Here is an 11342-nt window from a genome sequence, read left to right as displayed (position 1 = left end):
AGGTCACTTCTTTTCCATTCTACAAAATGCATGTCACCTATTAAAACACATTGAACTAAAATTAACATTAACAAAGTTTGAGTCACTTGTCAAGTTTGGAGTGTGTCCTTTTGATTCTTATATGCTGGTTGGTGATTTTATTAAGCAGAAGCTAATAATTTCTGGCAATTTTGATTATCATATCACTGATTCATATACAGTAACCTAAGATTTTAGTATCTTACACCACTAGGCGTAAGCAAATCAGTACATCCAGCAAGTCTTCTGTAGATGGTTGAGTCTCCAGATCCTAAGACCAAAACTTGACTTGAATCTAAATATAGTATGGACAAATTGACAAGGTAGATAGTCCTTCACTTACATACTGGATTCTATAAAGGAATGTTCTGTACCCAAAAGGCTAAAGGTTTAGAGTTGATGCTTGTGAGCATAAACATGCACCATCATCAATTCAATTCAATTTCAATTGTTTATTCCTTGATAGAGGAAGTGGGATCCTAGTGCTGTCACTAGGTACCCCTGTACAATGACACCAGAAGCATCTGGCAAGTGTGAAAAGTATATACAGTATAAATATTATAAAGGGGCTTACTAAAGCCTAAGGAAGGAAGGATATTCCTTAAACACATAATCATTATTATTTACAAAATATCTGGCCAGTATTGGGAGGATCATCGTGTCTCCGTCAGAGGGTCGTGGAGCACCATCATCTGCTATTTGTTTACAGTAGCTAGTAAATCATTCAGCTGGCTCATCACTTCAGATGCAATCGATTCCATTCATTCAGGACCTTGTATGAGTTTGCTCCAGCTACATGGATAGCCTAGTCTTTATTCAGGTCCCTATCGTGTGATGCTGACTTGCCATGCAGGCCTGGATGTTAGTTTTGTACATAGTATGTGTTATTTCACGTAAGTAGAGTGCTTTTGCTTATTGACCCAAGTTGTTAGTGGAAGGTACACATGCCAGGACTGTGGCCATATACAGTGCAGGTATTTTCCTGTTACATGCTCAGATTATATATATTGCACTGACTTACTAAGGGAGATATACAGTAAACCCTTATTATGGCAATTCATATGAAAATGATGTACAAATACAGTGTCCCCGGGTTACGGACAAGTTTCATTCAAGAGGAAACTCTCAAGTTGGAAATGTACGTAAGTCGGAACACACAGCCTAAGTCCTATTTTATATTTCAAATCACTTAATTTAAGAGAAAAGAAGAAAGTGAATGGAAAAATACAGTTGAAATTAAAAATTAAAGTTTAACACTTGCATTCAAGTCAGCATGCAAGCTTCTTGCTTTTTCTTGAACCAAGGCTAGACTTAAGGCAAATCCTGTTGATTTTCATCTTCCACCCATATCACTAACAATCTTTCCATTTCAATTAACAATCCACTAATTTTGTTTTGTTATCACAGTCGACTGCATTGGTGTAAATCCTTTTACATATTCAAGAATTTTGTTTGTCTTTCAAAATTATACCAATGATTGAGGGTGTTTTGCCCTTTTCAGAACATTTAATTACATTAACCTTCACTTCCATTGTGATTTTTTTCCTTTTCTTGGATGCACGACTATCACTTGCATCAGGTTTGCATTTGGGAGCCATGGTGAGGGCAAAAAAAAATTAATAGGCAAAAAACAACAGTTTACACTGGATCATACACTTTAATGCAGCGAGGGCAAAGTGTACTGACGCTCTCAAGGCGTGTGGTTGGGTGATGCTTTACTCCACACGCGCTGCTACGCCACGCAAACTGGTTCTCCTATGTTAATACAGTACTATGAATCAGTTGTACCATGTTGGATTCTTAAAATAATTGACCTTATGGGACCTCGTTCGTAGTAGCGGGTGTTCATAGGTCAAACTTTCGTGAGTCGGAAACCCCCTGTACTGTATAATTATACAGTACTGTATATATATAAATACTGTAAATGGTAGCTTATTGTAATGTTTATGTCTCTTGGTGTTACATCTTTATAGTTGTAACACTCATATATTGCACATTCTAGTGTAGTGCTGAGTATTTTGAAAGAATTTCATTTACTCAGAACATAGGGCAATGATGCATAGTCGTTTGCTAAATAATGATGAGTGTAAACATGAATTTTTCCATGGAAATGGGTCTTATACAGGCAGTCCCCCACTTATGAATATAATAGATTCCGGAGATCTGTTCGTAAGTCCAAATTCACCTCTATCACTTTCAAATATGAATAATATGAAAAATGCTCCCACAACACAATACAACAAACACAAAAGTTCTTCAATCTCATCATGCATTTTCTTCTTACATATGATGGTCGATTGCATAGCTCCATAATTCTTTCTTTGTCCTTTAAAATCATACCAACAGTCGAACGATTCATTCTGAAATGAAAAGCTACATGTGTCGTCACCTCTTTCCACTTGCACTTTCATTTCCATTGTAGAAGTACATGAGTAGTACAGTAGGGGGGATGATTATACAGGAAATTCCTCATCTTGATCATAGGGGGAGGTATCCCCCAGATTCTATGCTCTAGTGTACAATTATAATTAGTGTAGAATAAGAAATCTAAAGGAATTTTTTTAGTTATATCACGGTTTTCGCTAAATATTAATTTTTTATCATAGTATACCCTTAAAAAACACAAAATCGTTCTCCTTCGGAACGTCAAAGACTATATACTGTATCAGGCCTGCCCACTAGATGGCGGGCTAATTGGTGGGAGACGTCCGAGACGCGCTTCCTTTTATATGCTTTCCTTGTCTCCGAACGACGAAGACTCGTTGCTTGGATCACTGCCATCAGAAGGGAAGACTGGAAGCCATTGTTTCAAGATGAAATATCTCGAGCAATAATTTGTGGAGAACATTTTATTTCTGGTAAGAATTTGTGTTGTTATTTTGAGTTTTGGAATCCATTTTAATTTTAGTAAGTTCAATGTAACTTCGTAGGGGGATTAGGCCCAAGGAAAATGCGTGGCTAACAACAAATTCATATCCGTGTTTGTGTAATTGACAACAATTTTAGGTAAAACCTAAAAATTGCCTTCCTTGACCTATAATAATATCGATAAAGGCATATTCCTTATTTATTTATTTTACAATCTAAGCCGTTAAGGGTTTAATAAAAGTCAAAATTTTGAGGTTTACTTTAGTATAGCTTGAATGGATACTACTGTGGGGTACGAGATATTGGTTCACACTCAGGATGGGGTGGAGAAAGGAAACTCACAATGTGCTCTCTGTATACATGTTGTATTGGATGTACAATGCAGCTTGGTGCTGGGAAGTGGCAGCGTGGTTACAAGCGTGATGTAGAGAGAGCTGGTTGGTGAGGATGCTCAGAGGAGGACCAGCCTGTGGGTCGCCATGCTCGCCGGCGGGAGCGAGGGCCGCCAGGCAGGAGGAGGAGGAGGTGTTGTTTGTTGGTGTAGGCCGAAAGAGAGGTAGGGCACCACGAGGTCAGGTCTTATATAGTGGGGGTAGGCGTGGCTTAATAGTTGACCTCAGTCATGTAAGGCGGCGCTGGTTGCTGACCTAGACCACGAGGCATACACTGGGGAATTCGCTGGGTCGGCTAGCCAGCGACAAACAGCGTTTGTAGGGGAGAAATCCACTACACTACTATAACTATAGCATGCGGTCTTCAAGATATTTAGTTAAAGTTTGGTTAGATTAGGTCAGGTTATACTAAAGATATCTGTAGACCGCACGTTATAGTAGCACCGTATGTAGAATTGAATGTTGTCGGTTTTCATGACTCGTAAACACATTAGGAGTATCCATCAGATATTAACTTATAATATTGGAATTACTTCATTTTACCGTAACACCTCTTCGTCAAGCCATTTTTTTTTTTTTTTGTAACTGATTGGTTGTAAACACGACGACCCCCATCAACGGAAGACGGTGATTAAAACTCCGGACGTCAGTCACGCGTCTCCATGAAATGTTGAGAAGCTTTGTGATGTCATTCGACCAGTTCTTGTCAGTGATAGTGAATGGATCTGGCACTTTTTTGCAGGGTTAACTTCGATTAATAATGCAATCGGTCTGCATTTCCAAGGCCAAGACAATATTCTGATGTTTCCATGTTTGCATTTACAAGAAATTTGCGATTTTATTAAACTCATCTGTACTTACAACATCTGTTCTTCATGCGGAGATTAATCACCATAACACTACCTGGGGAAGGGTTTGGGCTAGGTTAAGTTAGTATTATGGTAATTAATTTTCAGGTGAAATAAGCTGGGATGGCTAATCTTCAGATGATCCAAATGATGCATATATTTATTGTTGATAAAATCACACGGGAAAATGGAAACAACGGAGTACCTTAGCTTTCGTCTTTATTCAAGACATCTTCAGAGGCAACTGGATTACATGGACAGAGAGAGGCTTAAATATACAGGGTGACCTAAAAACATGAGGTCAGGTCATAATGATGACATCCACTAATCCCCACACCAACACACACGTAGAGGAGCTTAAGAGAAGGGTGGTGACGTGACTAGCCAGGTCAGGTCAGAAAAAAGGGACCCACAAAATAACTATCATACATCTAGATCAAAGGTTTTCAAAGCATTTTTAACCTTGGGCCACTGACAAATAAATTTATGTAACATATTATCAGTTTTGAACTGACCATCACTAAGGTTTATTGATTTTAATTCCTTAATCAAACTAGCTTCAACCAGAAGTCTTTCTGTGACACAAGATGATTTGAATACTTCTAAGCTTTTTTCCAAGCAATGGGGTGATATTATACTTATGTTGTTTGATTCTTGCATTCTGATATTATACATGAACTGATTAACTAATGGTTGGTCACTTGCTTTAGAAGCTTGAGGGACCGAACTAACGGGACAAATTCATTACGATAGGGCAGAGTCAAAATATTCTTAAGTGTAGGAACTTGTCTGGTTTGAGAGGAATGAAAGGATTTTTTAGCCCTTTTAAAACAACGATCAACAAACACAGAAGGGTACCCAAGTTTCTGTGCAATAGAACGAATGTGTTTCAATTCATCGTCAATAAATTCAGAGTCACAAATACGCAGACATCTTAGGAACATAGCAGAAAAAACTGACATTTTGGTAGACTCAAGGTGATTCGATAAAAAGTGAATGAAACTGTCTACCTGTGTGGGCTTTCTATATACCTTAAATTTATAGTTTTGGCCATTTCTCATGATAAGCATATCAAGAAATGGAAGGGATTCATTTATTTCTCTTTAAATTTTGAATGTGATACTAGGGGCAATATTATTAAGCTTGTCTAAAAATTCCAATGGGTCACTGTTTTTAGGCCAAAGACAAAGAACATCATCTACATATCTATACCATGGAGGAATAAAGTCCACTATATTGGGTAGTAATCTAGACTCAAAAAACTCCATATAAATACAGGCTAGAGGAGCAGAAAGACAATTACCCATGCTCATGCCAAATATTTGCTTGCAGAACTTCCCATTTGCTCTAAACACATTGTCAGTTACGCATAACTCTATCAATTTCAGGAAAGTATCATGTTCAATAGTTAAATCTAGCAGTTGTAATTTATCTTTAAGAAATGAAAGTAAGTCTTTCACAGGTACTCTAGTGAACAGTGAATTTACATCAAAACTTATTAATTCGCAAGGTTCGTTGTGTTTCTTGAGTTTATCAATTAAATCACTGCTATTGCGTATATGTGAATTAGATATTTGGCCTGTAAGAGGGGATATCATCTTTACCAGCCACTTGGATAATTTGTAAGTAACAGAACCCACAGAACTCACGATAGGACGTAATGGATTATTAAGCTTGTGTGTTTTGATCAATCCATACATATAAGGTAAAGTGGGATTGATTTGAGAGAGCTGTTTAGTGAGATCGGGGTTCTTTTTCAATAACATCTTCATTTTGGAATTAGATAACTTATTAATATTTTCCAGGGGATCTTTCGTAAGCTCACAATACGTGCTTTCATCACTAAGTAATGAATTCATCTTATCATTGTAGTCACTTTTATCCAAGATAACAATAGCATTAGACTTATCAGCCTTGGTAATATGGATATCCTTATTTCTTTTCAAGTTTATCAAGGCTGTTTCAAATCTTTTTGGAATGTTTGAAGCAAATTTCTTATTTAAAACACTATGTATACAACCTTTAGCTATGGAAATATCTTCATTTGTAACATCAGACGACTTCTTCTTTTCCAGGTTGATTAAACCTTTAGCAATAGTAAGAGGATTAACGCACCGTTGAGTGATAGAAAACTTCCTACCAAAACCAAGAACAAGTTTCTCATTTGTCTGTAGATCATAAGATGATAAGTTTATGAACAAATTTGGATCACTCAATATGGTCCAGTAACTCTCCAGTAAAGACGAAAGCTAAGGTACTCCGTTGTTTCCATTTTCCCGTGTGATTTTATCAAGATTTATCTTATCCACGTTTTCATTGTGGATTTACATGAAATATTTATTGTGTTCAGCGTCTTGTACAAGGTTGTTTATAGTCCCTTTCATAATATAAGGGAAAGAACCACTAAATCTTGGACAAAGATCTTCAACTTTTTGGCTCACGTTTCGTTCATCATAACTTATAAAAAAAGAGTAAGAGAGAAACCAGGGTTACACAAGTCGGTAAACAAACACACAACAATAAGTGTTACACAAGTGAACTAAAACAATTAAATACAGCACGCCTTAAGATCCAGTAGCCGAGGCAGAGACGTAAATACTGCAAATCCTGAAACATTTCGGGAGTTTCGTAAACTATAAAAAATACATGTAACACTAAATATCTACAGTGTTAGTACCACGTAAAACTCGGGATTTTGTTAAAATAGCAGTGTTACAAGAAGTGACACATTCTTATTAACACAAGAGCTTAGTGCAGACAGTTTTTCCAATATTGGTGTTTTCGATGAATTGAACTAAAACTGTTTATTTCGCCGGAATTTTACAAAATTGTACAGCAACAATAAAATATACTATACAGTATTTCTTAGAATGTCTTGTTTTTCTTAAAATTGAAAGAATAGTAATATTGTCATTATTATTATTACTACCGGTACCATTATTATTTTTATAATTTTTATTATTTTTATTATTATTATTACTGGCATTATTATTTTTGTCATTATTATTATTATTATTATTATTATTATTATTATTATTATTATTATTATAGAATTTTACACTGATGAAATTGTTCCATTTATACACAGTTCTGCGATACTCTGAACAAGAAATTAATATTGTCCCATTAACTATAACTACACCAAAGGCTCAGTTGTTATGGTTTTATCAGCAAGACTGGGGCCTCAGGTTCTCATATTCAAATCAAGCTATTCGGATTAGTATCTATCTCTAAAATAATCTTTTTTTTAATGATGCATGAATATTATTCTCCAGCATAAAATCTAAATTCATGAGATAATTTCAGCGGAAGAAACGCCTCCTTCACCCTTCTTCATCAGACAGCACCCCTTTTTATGGTAGAAAAGATGACTCGCTTAGGTTAGGCTGTGTTAAATTAAGTCAGGTTTAGTTGGGTTAGGCTTAATTGGGTTAGATTAGATTAGTTTAAGTTGGACATTGGGGTGGGTCAGCCTAGGTTAGGTTAAGCTTTTAGAAGAGAAATGACTTTTTGTCCGTGCAGTGAAGTTACGCAACGTTGAGTCTGTTTAGTACTGTACAGTACTTGGATGGGTGACCACCTGGCCCTAAGAACACCAGATGCTGTTGGAAATAAGCAGCTCATGGCTTTGGCAGGTGTCAATTATTAACTAATCTAAATTTAATGAATAATTGAATCACGTAAAGATTAAGCATCTCAGTTTATTTTACCTTAAGAGTAACCACCCTAAAGCTAACCTAACCTAACCCCAGGTAGTGTTAAGATGTTTAATCATCAGGTCAAACAAGCTGGCATGGCCATTACTCATAAATACATGCATATTATTATATTACTTTGTGTACTTGTACAGTTCTATTATATTTTATATACATGAGAGTCAGGACAGGTCGTCAAAACACCTTGTTCCCGGCGGATGGTTGTTTAGGGATTTCCGGCCATCTTGGGCGGACGAGAAAGAAGGAATTAAATACCCAATCCGTCCACCTGAAGAATGCTACTTAGTTCTCCTGGAGTCCTTAATTTTTTACGTGAGTGTGTGTTCGCATATCCACAGAAAAACATGATAATTAAGTCATTACAGTATCTCTTGACATTTACAAATACCCCCAACCCCACCCACCCCCCCCCAAAAAAAATAGAAATAAATAAAAATCAGGTTAGTAATAAGTATATGAGCCCGTGAGCGTGGTGCTGGTGTTGGTGACGTCATCAAGACGGAATCGGCTGCACGTCCCCCATCAGCAGGACGCTCCTGGTCACCCCATGGAGCCACTCTTCCAAGCTATGTATTATTCTCCCTGTGACGCCCATAACTCAAACTGACTCTGCATCCCGGAAGCTCCAAAAACTAATTACGGACAAACTCTGACAATCAAAATATCTGAGGTCACAAAACTGGGCGAGTTCTAAGCTCACCAGGTCCAAGAAAATCTTGGTGCGGTGAGAATAGTGGGGTTTGGGGGGCGCAAGATGCCTCGCTGCCATGTTTCACATTCCAACCGGGACGTGCGGTGAAAACGGTAAACTAAGGAGGAAAAACCCCGCCCTCCGAGGGAGTTGCGCCTTAGTTTTAGCGACGTTAAGGCTGGAAATGCCTGAGCAACTGCGGTAGTGATGGTAACGAGGTGATGATGTGTGGCGGGTGGTGGTGGTCCTTGCCGCACCCGACGTCGCGGCCCCCAGTCCCCTACCCATCACCGAGGGTTAAGCTACCAAGCCACCTCCATCCCTGACCATCCTAACCATTATTACCCTATAAAGTAAGGACGGAAATGATGTAGGGAAGGGCGCGGGTTAGGGCAAATGGGCACGCGCATGTCGGAATGGCAGCGCCATAATACAGCGGTGACCTTTACTGAAAACGGGAATCAGAGTCTTATTGGAATTCCTCCGCGAGGAACAGCCGGCCCGAAGTTTAGAAATTTTCAGGAATTTTGTGATAAACGATCTTCTATTCTTCATATAGAGGCCAGATTCTCCTTGCCTCTTTTGGCTGTGTACTTGTACAATGGAATTAAAGATAAAAGTAAGTCCTGGCCTATATTATAAAGACTTATCCACGTTTTCATTGTGGATTTACATGAAATATATATATATATATATATATATATATATATATATATATATATATATATATATATATATATATATATATATATATATATATATATATATATAATACAAATTCAATCTTGCGATCTCTCTTTCCCGAACTACTGTACTGTAGGCCTACATATGTCCGTAGACTACCTCATCACATGTCAACTCCAATAGTCCTAGAAAATTAAAAACGGTTGTGTAGACAACGTCTCCTTTACCGAGGAAGACTTGCTGCCTCAGTTACTGGAGACTGAGGCCGGAGACGCCCGAGAAACACACCAGGGAAGACTCTGAGAACGTCGCTAAGAATGACAGGGGACGAATCGTTCCTCCGCTAATGGTAGTGAAGCTCTCAAACCTCACCGCCACCCTCCTGGCTCTGTAGCTTCACAAACCGTAGTAGCCTGTAGCCTGTCACTGTAGTAGGCCGTAGCCTCACAATGTAGTAGCCTCTCACCATAGTAGACTGTAACCTCTCACTTTCGTAGACTGTAGCCTCACAATGTAGTAGCCTCTCACTATAGTAGACTCGCCTCACTATAATAGACTGTAGCCTCACGCTGTAGTAGACTGTAGGCTCAATGTAGTAGACTGTAGGCTCACAACGTAGTACACTGTAGCCTCACACTGTAGTAGACTGTAGCCTCACACTGTAGTAGACTGTAGCCTCACACTGTAGTAGACTGTAGCTGCACACTGTAGTAGACTGTAGCTGCACACTGTAGTAGACTGTAGCCGCGCACTGTAGTAGACTGTAGCCTCTCACTGTAGTAGACTGTAGCCTCTCACTGTAGTAGACTGTAGCTGCACAGTGTAGTAGACTGTAGCTGCACACTGTAGTAGACTGTAGCCGCGCACTGTAGTAGACTGTAGCCTCTCACTGTAGTAGACTGTAGCCTCTCACTGTAGTAGACTGTAGCCGTGCACTGTGGTAGACTGTGCACTGTAGTAGACTGTAGCCTCTCACTGTAGTAGACTGTAGCCTCTCACTGTAGTAGACTGTAGCTGCACACTGTAGTAGACTGTAGCTGCACACTGTAGTAGACTGTATCTGCACACTGGTAGACTGTAGGCTCACAATGTAGTAGACTGTAGCCTCACACTGTAGTAGACTGTAGCCTCTCACTGTAGTAGACTGTAGTCTCACACTGTAGTAGACTGTAGCTGCACACTGTAGTAGACTGTAGCCGCACACTGTAGTAGACTGTAGCCGCGCACTGTATTAGACTGTAGCCTCTTACTGTAGTAGACTGTAGCCGCGCACTGTATTAGACTGTAGCCGCACATCGTAGTAGACTGCAGCCTCTTACTGTAGTAGACTGCAGCCTCTTACTGTAGTAGACTGCAGCCTCTTACTGTAGTAGACTAGTCTTACTATAGTAGACGTGGCCTCCAGCCTCCCCTCATAGCCACACCTTCGCCACCATTTTATTACATTAATATTAAATATCCTAATACATAAGTAGCTATCCTAGCTGTGTTGAGTTAGTTGAGCAGCAGATCTATGCGGCATTCAATGACTGTAGCCTCATAGGCAATATCTGCAACTGTTGTCGGCTTTGGGGCCGAAGCTCTCGTTCCCATAAGGCAGAGCTAAACCGACCGAAGGAGAGAGAAGGACAGTCGACATCTCATCCAGGCTGTAACATAACTTCTGGGCTGCTGCTTCTGTTCGGAGATCACCTCCGCGAGTCTGACGTAGAAACATCTTGCACTTGGTCCCATCCCACCAGAGGTTGTGAACACTAGAGGAGTGAAGCTGCCTTGATCAACGTTCTGAATTCTCTCCCTGTATGCCCTCATCTTGTCGTTCTCATTCTAGTAGACTGTAGCCTCACACTGTAGTAAACTGTAGTTTCTCTGTAGTAGACTAGCCTCACTATAGTAGAGTGTAGCCTTAGTATAGTAGACAGTAGCCTCGCACTGTAGTAGATTGTAGCCTCACATTATAGTTGACTGTAGCCTCACATTGTCGTAGACTGTAGCCTCTCACTGTAGTCTCTCTGTAGTAGACTGCAGCCTCTTACTGTAGTAGACTAGCCTCACCATAGTAGACTGTAGCCTCAGTATAGTAGACTTATGTTAATGTTTCAGAGAAGCAAACAGAAAGAGTGAG

The sequence above is a fragment of the Homarus americanus genome, unplaced genomic scaffold (genome assembly GCF_018991925.1).
Source record: "Homarus americanus isolate GMGI-L3 unplaced genomic scaffold, GMGI_Hamer_2.0 scaffold16430, whole genome shotgun sequence".
In the NCBI taxonomy this organism is placed as follows: domain Eukaryota; kingdom Metazoa; phylum Arthropoda; class Malacostraca; order Decapoda; family Nephropidae; genus Homarus; species Homarus americanus.
This window is presented reverse-complemented; position numbering follows the sequence as displayed.